The sequence below is a fragment of the Pleurodeles waltl genome, chromosome 11 (assembly GCF_031143425.1).
Source record: "Pleurodeles waltl isolate 20211129_DDA chromosome 11, aPleWal1.hap1.20221129, whole genome shotgun sequence".
Classification (NCBI taxonomy): domain Eukaryota; kingdom Metazoa; phylum Chordata; class Amphibia; order Caudata; family Salamandridae; genus Pleurodeles; species Pleurodeles waltl.
In genome coordinates this window covers 624311130-624323728 of record NC_090450.1, presented here as the reverse complement: position 1 = coordinate 624323728, position 12599 = coordinate 624311130, and positions in this window count along the sequence as shown.

Below are 12599 nucleotides of genomic sequence, written 5' to 3'. Positions count from 1 at the left end.
GACATGGACCCTATACAGTATGAATAGTTGTCTTGGTCTGGGGTTGTCCCTAAGGGTTAGTGTCTGTCTGTCAACACCAGGGCAGTGCGCGCTCTATTGGCGACTAGAATGCAAAAACCCATTCCCTGCAACATGCCTGGGTGTGGTTGTGGGCTGGGCCAAGACTCTATAAAAAGAAGCCAGCCCAGCTCCAGGTGCTCACTATTCAGAGGTCCCGGTGCAGAGCAGCAGCTACTTCCTGAGCTCCTGTCCCGGTGGCCTATTTGATCTTCCAGACATCTGACTTTCATTCTTCATTTGGAGATCCTTGTTCTGGGTGGTAAGACGGTGGTTGGGCTGGCCTCCCGACGCCGTTATTGAGAACTCTCATGTTATTGGGCCTAATTCTTTTATGATTTGACAGAGTACTTTGCGCTTGTGAAATATGCGCATGAGTGTTTGGGACATTTGCAGGGTGACTTGTGAATCGGCAAGACGCGCGATTCGTTTCATGATAATTTAATCTTGTTAATTATTGCGCACTACCATTTCTTGACATTCACATGGTGGCTTAAGAATCGGCAAGACGCGCAATTCGTTTTATGGTGTTTTAACTTTGTTGTTCATTGCGCGCTACCATTTCTTGACATTTACATGGTGGCTTAAGAATCGGCAAGATGCGCGATTCGCTTTATGGTGTTTTAACCTTGTTGTTCATTGCGCGCTACCATTTCTTGACATTTACATGGTGGCTTAAGAATCGGCAAAAGACGCGTGATTCGTTTCATTGTACTTTGATCTTGTTATTCATTGTGAGCTGTTATTTCTTGGCATTTACATCGTGGTTTACGAATCGGCAAGACGCACGATTCTCTCCTCGAGTTTAATTCATGTTGTTTATTGTATGCCACTATTCTAAGATGTTTATCATGTAATATTCTAGTTGACATGTTATGTGATTTGTTTTTCCTGAATCCATATTGTGTTCATGGTGCACAATCCTTTTATGGTGTTTACTATATATACATATATATATAAATCTATAATATGCGCAATTTGTGTTGAAACATTTTAAGAGTACACAGAAGATCAGAGTGTCTAGATGCAATATTGTATGGTCCTAGTATGCATTCTCAAAAAAGGATTTATATGACTGGTTTAAAGTTTTCATTTAATCCATTTTCCCTTACAGGTATCCGGCCATCTTGAAACTTAGTCATTTTAAACTTAATTCTTAGATTGTTCATGTTTTCAGAATGACTATGCTTAGAATCATAGTCTAGTATTGATTTCAGGAGATATAATTTTCATACTGTGTGTTCTAACCTTTTTCTTACTACAGGTCTCCTTCCCAGCTGTTTCCCTTCCTAATCCCCTCTTCCCCTCTTGAACTCTCTTAGCCTCTGTGATTTATCTATCAGAGTCTTGGAGTTGTTCAGTGGTGGCGTGTTGGGAACGTGCGCAGACCCCTAGGATCTGGTGATTCTGACACTGTCTAACAGTTGTCCCTCAACATTTGCAGGTGACTCTGGCTACCCCAACCTGTCATGGCTACTGACCCCAGAGGAACGCTACAGTGAGGCACATGGGTGGTTCCCTATTCTACTCACCAAAGAAGGTGAGCCAGATCATCGTGGCCTGCTGTATGCTGCACAACTTGTTTTTGCAACAACAGGTGCCTTTTCTGCAGAAGGATGGCCCTGAAGGAGGTGTTGTGGCAGCTGTGGAACCTGTGGACAGTGAAGAAGAGGAAGCAGAAGAAGAGGATATCGACAACAGAAACACTGTGATTCATCAATACTTCCAGTGAGACACAGGTAAGAAGACATCACTGCCTACTACATCTGATACACTTGTTCTACCTCTCATCTGTCTGTCACTTTCACCCAGTGTATGGAACCTGATTTGTCACTTTCCCTTTTGATTTCACAGATGTGGGTCCCACTGTGTGACCTCTGCTATGTTTCCTCATGGACTAGAGCTGTGTGACATAGGTATGTTGATAATACAATGGATATTGCTATTTCCCTCAGCTATTGCAAATACACATTTTTGAAAACACAGACTGACTCTAGATAGTTTTGTGATTTAAGGGTGTTTATTTAAGTGCTAAATAGTGGAGTGGGTTGTAAAATGGGCAGGGGAGATGGTGGAGGAATGTCCAAGGCAGAGTCCAGTCTATTTGTCTCACAGGTGCATTGTCCAAAGGGCCATAGGAAGTGGAGCTGGGGCAGCTAATGGATGGACAGGGTGACAAAGTGGGACAGAAGGATGACAATCAGGGTGGTCTCATTTCTTGGCGGGGGTCTTGGCATTGTTCTCTGTCTTTGTCCTGGATCTCAGGGACCGCTTGCGGGGTGGTTCTCCATTTGCAGGGGGTGGGCTTCTGGTGTTGTGGTCCTGTGGCGGTGCCTCCTGTCCACTAGCGCCGGCAGAGGTAGTGGGCAGTTCATCGTCCAGGCAAGTGTCAGGGGCCCCTTGTGGTGCCACAGTGTCCCTCCTGGTGTTCACGAGCTTCTTCAGCACCCCTACAATGGTGCCCAGGGTGGTATTGATGGATTTGAGCTCCTCCCTGAACTCCAAATACTGTTCCTCCTGCAGCCGCTGGGTCTCCTGAAACTTGGCCAGTACCATTGCCATTGTCTCCTGGGAATGGTGGTAGGCTCCCATGATGTTGGAGAGGGCCTTGTGGAGAGTGGGTTCCCTGGGCCTGTCCTCCCCCTGTCGCACAGCAGCCCTCCCAGTTCCCCTGTGTTCCTGGGCCTCTGTCCCCTGAACCGTGTGCCCACTACCACTGCCCCCAGGTCCCTGCTGTTCTTGGGGTGGTGGGTTAGCCTGGGTTCCCTATAGTGGTGGACACACTGCTGCTTGACGTGTCCTGGGAATAGAGGTATGGGCCCGCTGGGTGGGTGCTGTGCTGGTGTTTTCAGAGGGGGAGGCTCTGTGGTGGCATGTGCCAGTGTGAGGGGAACCGACTGTCCTGAGGTCCCAGATGGGCCAGGCTGGTCATCTAGATCCAGTTGGACAGAGCTGCTGTCATCACTGTGGGCCTCTTCTGTGGGGGGAGTGGACATGTCTGGAACCTCCTGTCTGGTGACGTTGGGTAGGGGTCCTGCAGGGGTGTAAAGGCATAGTTTTAGTATCTGTATGTGCCATGGTGTGCAATGGGTGGGTGACCCCGTGCCTCAGTGGTTGCATTCCTGTGTAGGACCTTGTGTGCTAATTGTTTAGGGCTCTGTTTGGGTATGTGCAGTGGACATGCATTGGTAATGGGTGTCCATGCATTGGTGTTGCATGCAGGGCTTGGTGTTGGGATGTGTGGTTTGTGATAGTGGGACCTATGTGAGGAGTTGGAGTGATGGGGTGAGGTAAGGGTGGGGTATGTGTTAGCATGCAGGTAGGGTGGGGGATGTAATAGTTAAAAATTGACTTATCAGAGTCCATTCCTCCTGCTACTCCTGCGAGGCCCTTAGGATGCAGTATAGCCAAGACCTGCTCCTCCCATGTTCTTAGTTGTGGCGGAGGAGGTGGGAGTCCGCCGCCAGTCCTCTGAACCGCAATGTGGTGTCTTGAGACCACGGAACGCACCTTCCCCCGTAGGTCGTTCCATCTCTTCCTGATGTCATCCCGTGTTCTTGGGTGATGTCCCACTGCATTGACCCTGTCCACGATTCTGCGCCATAGCTCCATCTTCCTAGCTTTGGTGGTGTGCTGCACCTGTGATCCGAATAGCTGTGGCTCTACCCGGATGATTTCCTCCTCCATGACCCTGAGCGCCTCCTCAGAAAACCTGGGGTGTCTTTGAGGTGCCATGGGGTGGTGTGGGTGATGTGTGAGGTGGTGTGTATTGTGATGTGTGGGGTGATGTTTAGGGGTGTGTGGTGTTTTGTGCGTTGATGTGTATATGTGATGGTGTTGTGTGCCTCTGTATGGTGGTGTTGTCTTTGCTGTGCTGTCTCTCTGGCCTTCGTCAATATTTTAGGTAGTAAGAGTTTGTGGGTGATGTGGGCAGGTGTTTTATAATGGTGTGGGTGTGTGGGAGTGGTGTGTGTATGTGTATCAGGTGTGAGTATTTGGAATTGTCCAATGTGGTATTGTTTTGTAAGAGTGTGTTTATTTTGAGCACGGTGGTGTGTACCGCCAATGGTTTACCGCAGTTGAAATTCGTGGGTCGTGATAGTGTGGGCGTATTCCTGTTGGCGTGACAGTGGAGGCTTCGTTATCGCCAGTTTATCACTGACCTTTGGTGTGGCGGACTTGTGTTGGTGTCTAAATTTTGGTGGATTCCTAGCTGTGGGTTGTAATAGCTGTGGCAGATTTCCGCGGCGGTGTGTTGGCGGTCTTCTGCACAGCGGTAAGTGGTATTTACCGCCAATGTTGTAATGACCCCCTATATCTTCTTTTTTTTAGAAAGTTCTGCAAATCAAATTGAAACAATGTGCCAAACACAGGACCCTGAAATATCCACCATCTGCCATGGCCTTGATTATATTACTGTCATTGTCCGTGGCAACAAACTAAATTCTGAGACCTCTGGGTCACAGTCATTCAAACACCTGCTGTTAAACTCATCCAAGATGTTTGCAGCTTTATTGGATTTCTCCATGGCAAATATTGCTACTGTTGTATGCCCAAAGTTTCTTCAGCTCTGAGACCTGCAGATAGCTGTTGCCTAACCCCCATAAAAGAGATACTGTATGCAGTAATGCACATGTAATGAGTTGCTTGACAACTGGTCCACATGTCTTCAGGTCGATAGTGTGAACAGCACTCTGCTGCAAAGCTTGTCCAACCAATGTCAGCACATTATGATGGAGTGCTGGAATAGCAACTCTGGCAAAATAGGTCCAGCTGGGCAACTTCCATTTCAGGCAGGTGGCTGCCATAAATTCTAAAACTTCCATTCCCTCCACAAAAGAAAAAGGGTGGAGGCCCAGTATTAACATTTTACCCAGCTTCCCATTGCACAAATATGCCATTGGTTCATTGTGTTCATGGGGCCCCTCCTGCCTTAACATACCCATAATAGTAACTTGGATTGTTTTCTTTTGTGGTGACACTGGTACAGGCTACTTCAGGAGATAACCAGGAAGTAGTAGACTCAATGGGGGTCATTACGACGCCAGGGTTGCGTTGGTGGTCTGACCGCTGCCAAAGGGTGATCCGACTGCATTGGCGGCAAACTGACTGCCACATTATGACTGTGGTGGTTGCGTCACTGTCAGACTGCCAGCACTGCCAGTTTACCTCCACAGGAGGGACTGGTGCTGTTGGTGGTCCTAATCTGCCAAGGCACCACTGTAAGCATCGCCACCCTGGGGATTTCAATGCCCCCCCTCTCTGTCAGCTTTCACATGGCGGTAGCATCACCTTGTAAAGGCTGGTGGAGATGGGGTGCAGGGGGCCCAAGGGGGGCCACTGCACTGCCCCTGCCCTTGGCATGGCCAGCCCTGTCTCGCTTTTCACTGTCTGCATTGCACACAGTGAAGAGCACAACGGGTGCTGCTGCACCCTAAACACTGCAGCATTGCTGCCGGCTCAATTATGACCCAGCGTCAATGTTATAGGCTGTTCCCCACTGGGCCAGTGGGTGGAACCACCGCTTCTGCTCACTGACCCAGCAGTGAACTCGTAGAGGGACCCGTGCAAAGGCGTCCGCACAGCCTTTTCCGTCCGCCAAACTCATAATGACCCCCACTGTGTGCCTTGGGAAAATTATCATTGCACGCAGTGGTTTCTGCATTTGAGTCTTGTGTCAATTGATGGTTGCTGATACGGGTGATGCTTGCACATTGCTGGAGACAGGGCTGCTTGCAGTAAAGCCATCGTCCTTTACTTCCTCCTCACCTCCTATCACCGCGATGAAAGCTGAATCCCCTCTCTTATGACCACCACCAGCTATTTTTTCAAGGTGCTTCTCCCACTGTATTGTGTGATGTTCTTTCATATGGGTTGTTTGGCCTCCAGTACCATAGTGTGAACCCATGGCAAATGGAGCATATTGCAATTCTCTACTCCTGCTTGCTAAATGTCAAGAAGTCCCAAACTGCCAATGCCTGAAGAATTGGAGGAAGGTGGGTGTGTCGATTACCTCTCTGCAGTACGTATTTTGAATGAGGTAATGGGGGATGAATCTCTCGGTGGGGGCCTTACAAATATAGAAGTTGGTGGTGTTAGTGGTGGTAGAACCAGTGTCACATCCATTTGAGCAAGTTGAATGGGGGGGTAATCTCTGTGTCCTCTGAGCTGGCTTCCATACTGACAATCACTGGATCATCGTCATCACTGTCCATTTCCATCATTCTAAGGCTTTCAGGAAGTTATCTTTTCCCTTGTCTCTCATGGCATGTCTCTGACTTGACTGAGGGCCAGTCCATGTCCAGATCATCAGAAGTGGGGATTATAGAAGATGGTTGTGTACCATTTTTTTTTTTCTTGCTGGAGATTGGGAAGCCAATGGTTTAAGAGGTACATCTTGCTCAGCAGGAAGCTCAACCTGTTCTACTCCTACCTCAGGAAGAACTGTTGCTGACTGCGGCTCCTGTAGTCTACTTTCCTCAATTTCCCGTAACGACTGGGTACTTTGCAGCTGAGGCAAACCTAATACAGACTCCGGGTTCATTGCCATGATTGCAGTGGCTGCCTCACTGACAGTCATGAGCTTGGGCTTAGTTTGAGGTGGTGCCATTAATGTGGGAATGTTGCTCCCAGCTTGCTGCCTGGAGGATGGTGCAGCGGGCACACCAAGTTTTTCTCAAAGAGGTGGAGGGCGGCACTCCAGTGGTGGGAATCTACTTCTTCTCCTCCTCTCTGGTCATTTTCTTGGCAAGTACACATTTGTTGTGGCCATCCTCAAGCTCTGTCAGTTGACACTTAGCTGCATAAGTGGAAGCAGGTAAAGGATGATTGAGATGGTGTGCTGTCACTTTTCTCAGGCCTTCTGTCGAGCAGTACTGTGGGTGAAGTCTCCTGTGCACTTATAAGAAAACAAATAAGAAAAACTTTTAGTTGAAGTGGGGTATTTATGCAGTTTGAATTATTCATACAGACATTATAATTTAGTGACCATTCCAATCCAAGCGATAAGTTAATATGTCAATTAGGATAACAACATACAGATTAAAAAGTTAGCTTTATGTGCCTCTGAGGTGAGGCACCTGTGGCTGGCAGGTAGGAGCAGGGGAAAATTGAATAATCTTTAAAAAAATAATACTGGTGTGCATCTGTGGCTTAAGAGACCTATGACAGGCAGGAGGAGCAGTACAAAAATGGAATCGTCCTCATAAAGTGAATGCTGGTGTGTTTCTATGGACTAAGAGACCTATGGCAGGCTGGGAGTGCAGGGAAAAATTAACCATCCTTAAAAAAGTGAATGCTGGTGTGTGCCTATGGCCTAAGAGAGCTATGGCAGTCAGGGGGGGGCAGAGAAAATTGGATAATATATCAAATGTAATTGCTGGTGTCTCACTAGGGGCTATAAGGAATCTTTTGGAAGGCAAGGAGGTGCAGGGGAGATCGAAAAAAATGTATATAATAATATTATATAACACAGTACATAAATACTACAATAATCCCCAAGCACATTAAACTGATATCAGGGAAAAAAGAAAAAAAAAAAAAAAAAAAGCACATCCCTTATCAATGTCCCTAGAAAATTGCTTTGAAAACACCAAGGAAAGAGACATGGACAACAAATAATACATGTAGGCCTTTGGCAAAAACACACTGGCTGGCTACACAAAATGGACGCAGGCCACATTGTCAAACAACAAGCAAGGAGTCATGGACAATAAAGAACACATGACGGGCTAGGGCAAAAGCACCTTGGCTGACTATACAAAATGGCTGCTGACCACATAATCAAACAATACCAAGCATGGAGGCAAGGACAACAATGTACACATACAAGCCTATGACTACGCAAAATGGCTGCTGGCTTCATGGCATGTACAACAAAGACTAAAGGTGGCCTACGGAAAACACACACACGGGCATATTTATACTCTGTTTGCAACGAATTAGTGTCATATTTTTTTTTACTCTAATTCGGTGCAAAACTAACTCCATATTTATACCTTGGTGCTAGACTCCTCTAGCACCAAATTTATGGAGTTAAAGTCATTTTTTGAAAGTGGAGACCTACCTTGCCTTAATGAGATGCAAGGTGGGCGTTCCCGTGCAAAAAATGACTCTATGGCCTTAACGCCATATTTAGGGGCATATTTATACTCTGCTGCATATTTATACTCTGTTTTCACCGAATTAGCGTCATTTTTTGTACTCTGATTCAGTGCAAATCTAACTCCATATTTATACTTTGGTGCTAGACTCATCTAGCACCAAGGCCCTGAATTATACTTTTTTTCACCATAATTACGTCATTTTTTGACGCAAAAGTGGCACAAACTTACAAAATATTGGCCCTTATTTATACTTTTTGCTGCAAAACTGCACTAACTCAGTTTTGCACCAAAAAGTTTAGCACCGGCTTGAACCATTTCTGTGCACCAGCCGGGCACCATATTTATGGAATGGTGCAAGCCGGTGCAAAGGGTAGGCTAGAGTTTTAAAAAGTGACTTTAGTCAGGTGGGGCTGGCAGTGTAGAAGAAGAGGGTTTAGCACCCAAAAATGGCTTTAGGAATGTTAGAGTTAAAAAAAATGACTCTAACCAGATTAGCATCATTGTATGGTGCTAAACCTACCATGCCACATGACTCCTGCCGTAGAAAAGGCAGGAGTCATGCCCACCACCCCAATGGCCAGCACAGAGGACAGGGGTCCCCTGGGCATGGCCATTGCACCCTGTGCCATGTATGGGGGCCCATTTCAGGCCCCCACATGGCACTTTCAAAAATAAAATGCACTTACCTGTACTTACCTGGGATGGGGACCCCCATCCTCGCAGTCCCTCTAGTGTGGGTGGGGGTGCCCCTGGGGCCTAGGGAGGGCACCTCTGGGCTTATTCCACGGTGTTCCACCATGGAAAAAGGCCCACAGGTCCCCTAACGCCTGCCCTGACCCAGGTCTTAAAAAATGGGGCAAAGCAAGCTTTGCCCCTTTTTTTGACCCCCCCTCCTTCCCTTGCACCTTTTTTGCATGGGAGTATAAATATGGCGTTAAGGCCATAGAGTCATTTTTTGCACGGGAACGCCTGCCTTGCATCTCATTAAGGCAAGGTAGGTTTCCACTTCCAAAAAATGACTTTAACTCCATAAATTTGGCACTAGACGGATCTAGCACCAAAGTATAAATATGGAGTTAGTTTTGCACTGAATTAGAGTTTTTAAAAAACGGACGCTAATTCAGTGCAAACAGAGTATAAATATGCCCCTTAGCATAAACAAATGTGGCTAATCTGGTCAGAATCATTTATTTTGACTCAAAACTTCCTAACGTAATTTTTTTTTAAGCTAGCCTACCCTTTGCACTGGCTTGCACCATTCCATAAATATGGTGCCCAGCTGGTGTAAAAAAATGGTGCAAGCCGGTGCAAAACTTTTTGGTGCAAAACTGCGTTAGTGCAGTTTTGCACCAAAAAGTATAAATAAGGCCCACAGTCTCTCACAAACACACACACACCCACACACACACTGGCTAAATAAAGGAGGCAATGCAAACAATGAAGAAAACACTACCATTAATTCAGCACGCTAAAAACGAAAATTAAGTCAGCTTTAAAAAGTTCACAGCAACAGACACCCTCTCAAGGCATCACAATGTATTACCCCACCAAAATAAAATACACTTTTTGCAGGAAAAAAAGGGAAATACAAAAGAACCTGCATGTTTGATTTAATCCAATGCCCTGTCCTAAATCATAGATGTTTTAAAACATATACCAATGAAATAGTTGTTTCAAATACCCAATGACTAGTACTGCCTGGATGACAGTGGGCAGACTAGGCTGCATGGTAAAATAAATGAATAGTGCAAATTTAACAAACATGGAGAAAATATTCCTAAATGTGCAACATTTTTTAATTTTAAAAGCTAAAAAATTTAAAGCAAAAACATACCAGGTCCCTACTGCAAATTCAGGCCTACCACTACAACCAAAAAAACAAAAAAAAAATGAATAAAAGTGCAAATACATACTGGTGCATGCCCTTTATCTAACAACACCCTTATCCAATTTTTTTTTAACTTACTTGTGATGTCACAAAACCAAAGGGGCAGATTTAAGAGCTCCTAGTGCCTCCTTGCGCTACATTAGTGTCATTTGTTTACGCTAATGTTGCCCAATGTGGCCAAAATCACTGCACCAGATTTACAAAGTGGTGCAATGCATGTATTGCGCTACTTTGTAAGACTTTGCGCCACATTATGCCTTCTGCCAGGCATAATGCATGCACAGGGGGCATTCCCCTGTTGGTGAGGGGGGCACAAAATGGCACAAGGAAATCTAAGAGGTTTTTTTCCATCATTTTTTTCAGATTTTTTAATGCCTTCGCAGAGCAGCCGTTAAAAGGAGCCCACAATTGTTTACTATAAACCTCAATGGGCTTTGCAGGATTAGCGTCAACATTTTTTAAGCTAATCCAGCAAAGCTCTGAACTAGCGTAAACATTTTTGACGCTAGTTCCCTAACTACTGTCATGGTGCCCCGTATCTTAGATACAGAACACACATTAGGGAGGTTTTTCAGGGGTGCAAGAAAAGTGGAGCTGCACTGAGTGCAGCGCCGTGCTTCTTAAATCTGGCCCAAATTCCTCAATTAATCAAATAGTATGTATGCAGCAGAAATTGCAGATAAAGAGAGTGATCTTTTCACCTTGAAATCCAAATAAAAAGTGACCAGGAGATGGACAAAACACTGGGAGGAACCTTTTGGACAGGAAGAGGAAGTTGGAGTCTCTCTGGCACGTCCTTTATGTTGAAATTTGTTTTTAAAAAATGCTTTTCTCACTAAAAAAAATCTGAACTGTACTTTTGAGTAGACTATCAACTTGAATAGGTATTTTTTAGTTGATTTAGCTGCTTCTTGAAAAGAACATCTACTTGTGAAACAGTTGTGGTGGTTCATGATCACCGGCATCACAAAATGGTGCCAAAAGGCTCCATGGCGACTGTGGTGATCTTGCTTGCAAGTGTGCATTACGGAGCCTTGTGTTGTTCAGCTGAACTTGGTGATGCACCAATGGGAGAATAATTCCTCCATGAGCTGATTGGCAGAATTTGGGAAAAAATCTATATTACACGCATAACGCAGCGTTACCAAATTCTGCCAATTCCGTGAGCAGGATTATGTTTCCGCCTACACCTAGTTCTACTAAATGGATCTTTGTCATTTTGATCTCAAATAATTTATTAAAATGTATTCTACTTTCCTAAATTGGTGTGGGATTTTTCTTGTGTTGTGTTTTCACTTTATTACTGTTTGTTTGTTGCATAAATACTTTACACACTGCCTCTAAGTTAAGCCTAACTGCTTTGTGCCAGGCTACTAGGAGGGTACGCATAGGTTAATTGACAGGTATTGTGGCTGTTGCTTAAGCAGGTTTAACACCTCACTTAACCAACACCCAATTTCTCACAACAGCACTGGCATTCTACAAAAATATGGTGCAGCCCCCCTGGCTGATGCACTTTTTGCAGCCATGTGCCAACACACACACCCTTAAGTCATGGTACAAGGGTGTGTGCGTTCTCTAAAACATAGGATTTATACTAGCAGGGGTCCATTCCAAAGCAAAACTTATGCTTTAGGGCTGTTTCCATTTTGTACGTGGTTGTACAATGCAGCACACATGCATATTTGGAAAAACTAACTGAAATGAAAACAATTGTCCTTGGTAAGTCTGCTTCCAAGAGGCATATGATTTTAGTGCAAATCCCTGTTTACCAATGTTTATTGATTGAGATTTTGGTATTACCTTGGGGTACTATGTGGCACAAATTCTTATTTTTGTTGGACTGTAAATCCCACTCTAACACTTTGCAACAGGTTTGCTTCTAAAAAAAAATACAATCCCCGGTCCAAAGCGTTAGTAAATTTGAGCCCTTATCACTCCAGAGAGTTGAGATTCCAGAGTCAATTTGTCTCGCCTATATATGACGAACAACAATGCAACAGTGGAAGGATTAATCTTTTCTGCTGTATCCCAAAGGAACTTGTAGCACTCTTCCCCTGCCACACAGAAAAGATCGAAAATCATATGAAATACGGGAGGAGAGATAGATGGATTTGTAGATTGTTCTAGATCTACATCGATACAAAACAACATCCTTCATGCATTAAAAATTGACAATACATCTATAAAAACATTGATAGTCAGCATTAAATAGAGTAAATCCACACACAGCAGCAGTGGATTAATCTGCAATTCCATTTACATTCAAAGCAAGCAATTATTTTAGGTATTAGATATTAACCTTTAGAAACAAAAAGAAATATATCTACCCACATTGGTAAACTCCCAGCTATAAACACAGTTTTGCCAAATTAACACAAATAACTTGCTATATAAAAATTTCCTAGGCTCAGAGAGATTTTAGTCTAATCACATTTATTTTTGGGAAATTCTACACACTCCACAGATAATAGGCTGTACAGACCTGGGATTTTCCATTGTCAGTATATTTTCAAACTAGGTGCATTTTTCCGGTTGGTAATTTTAGT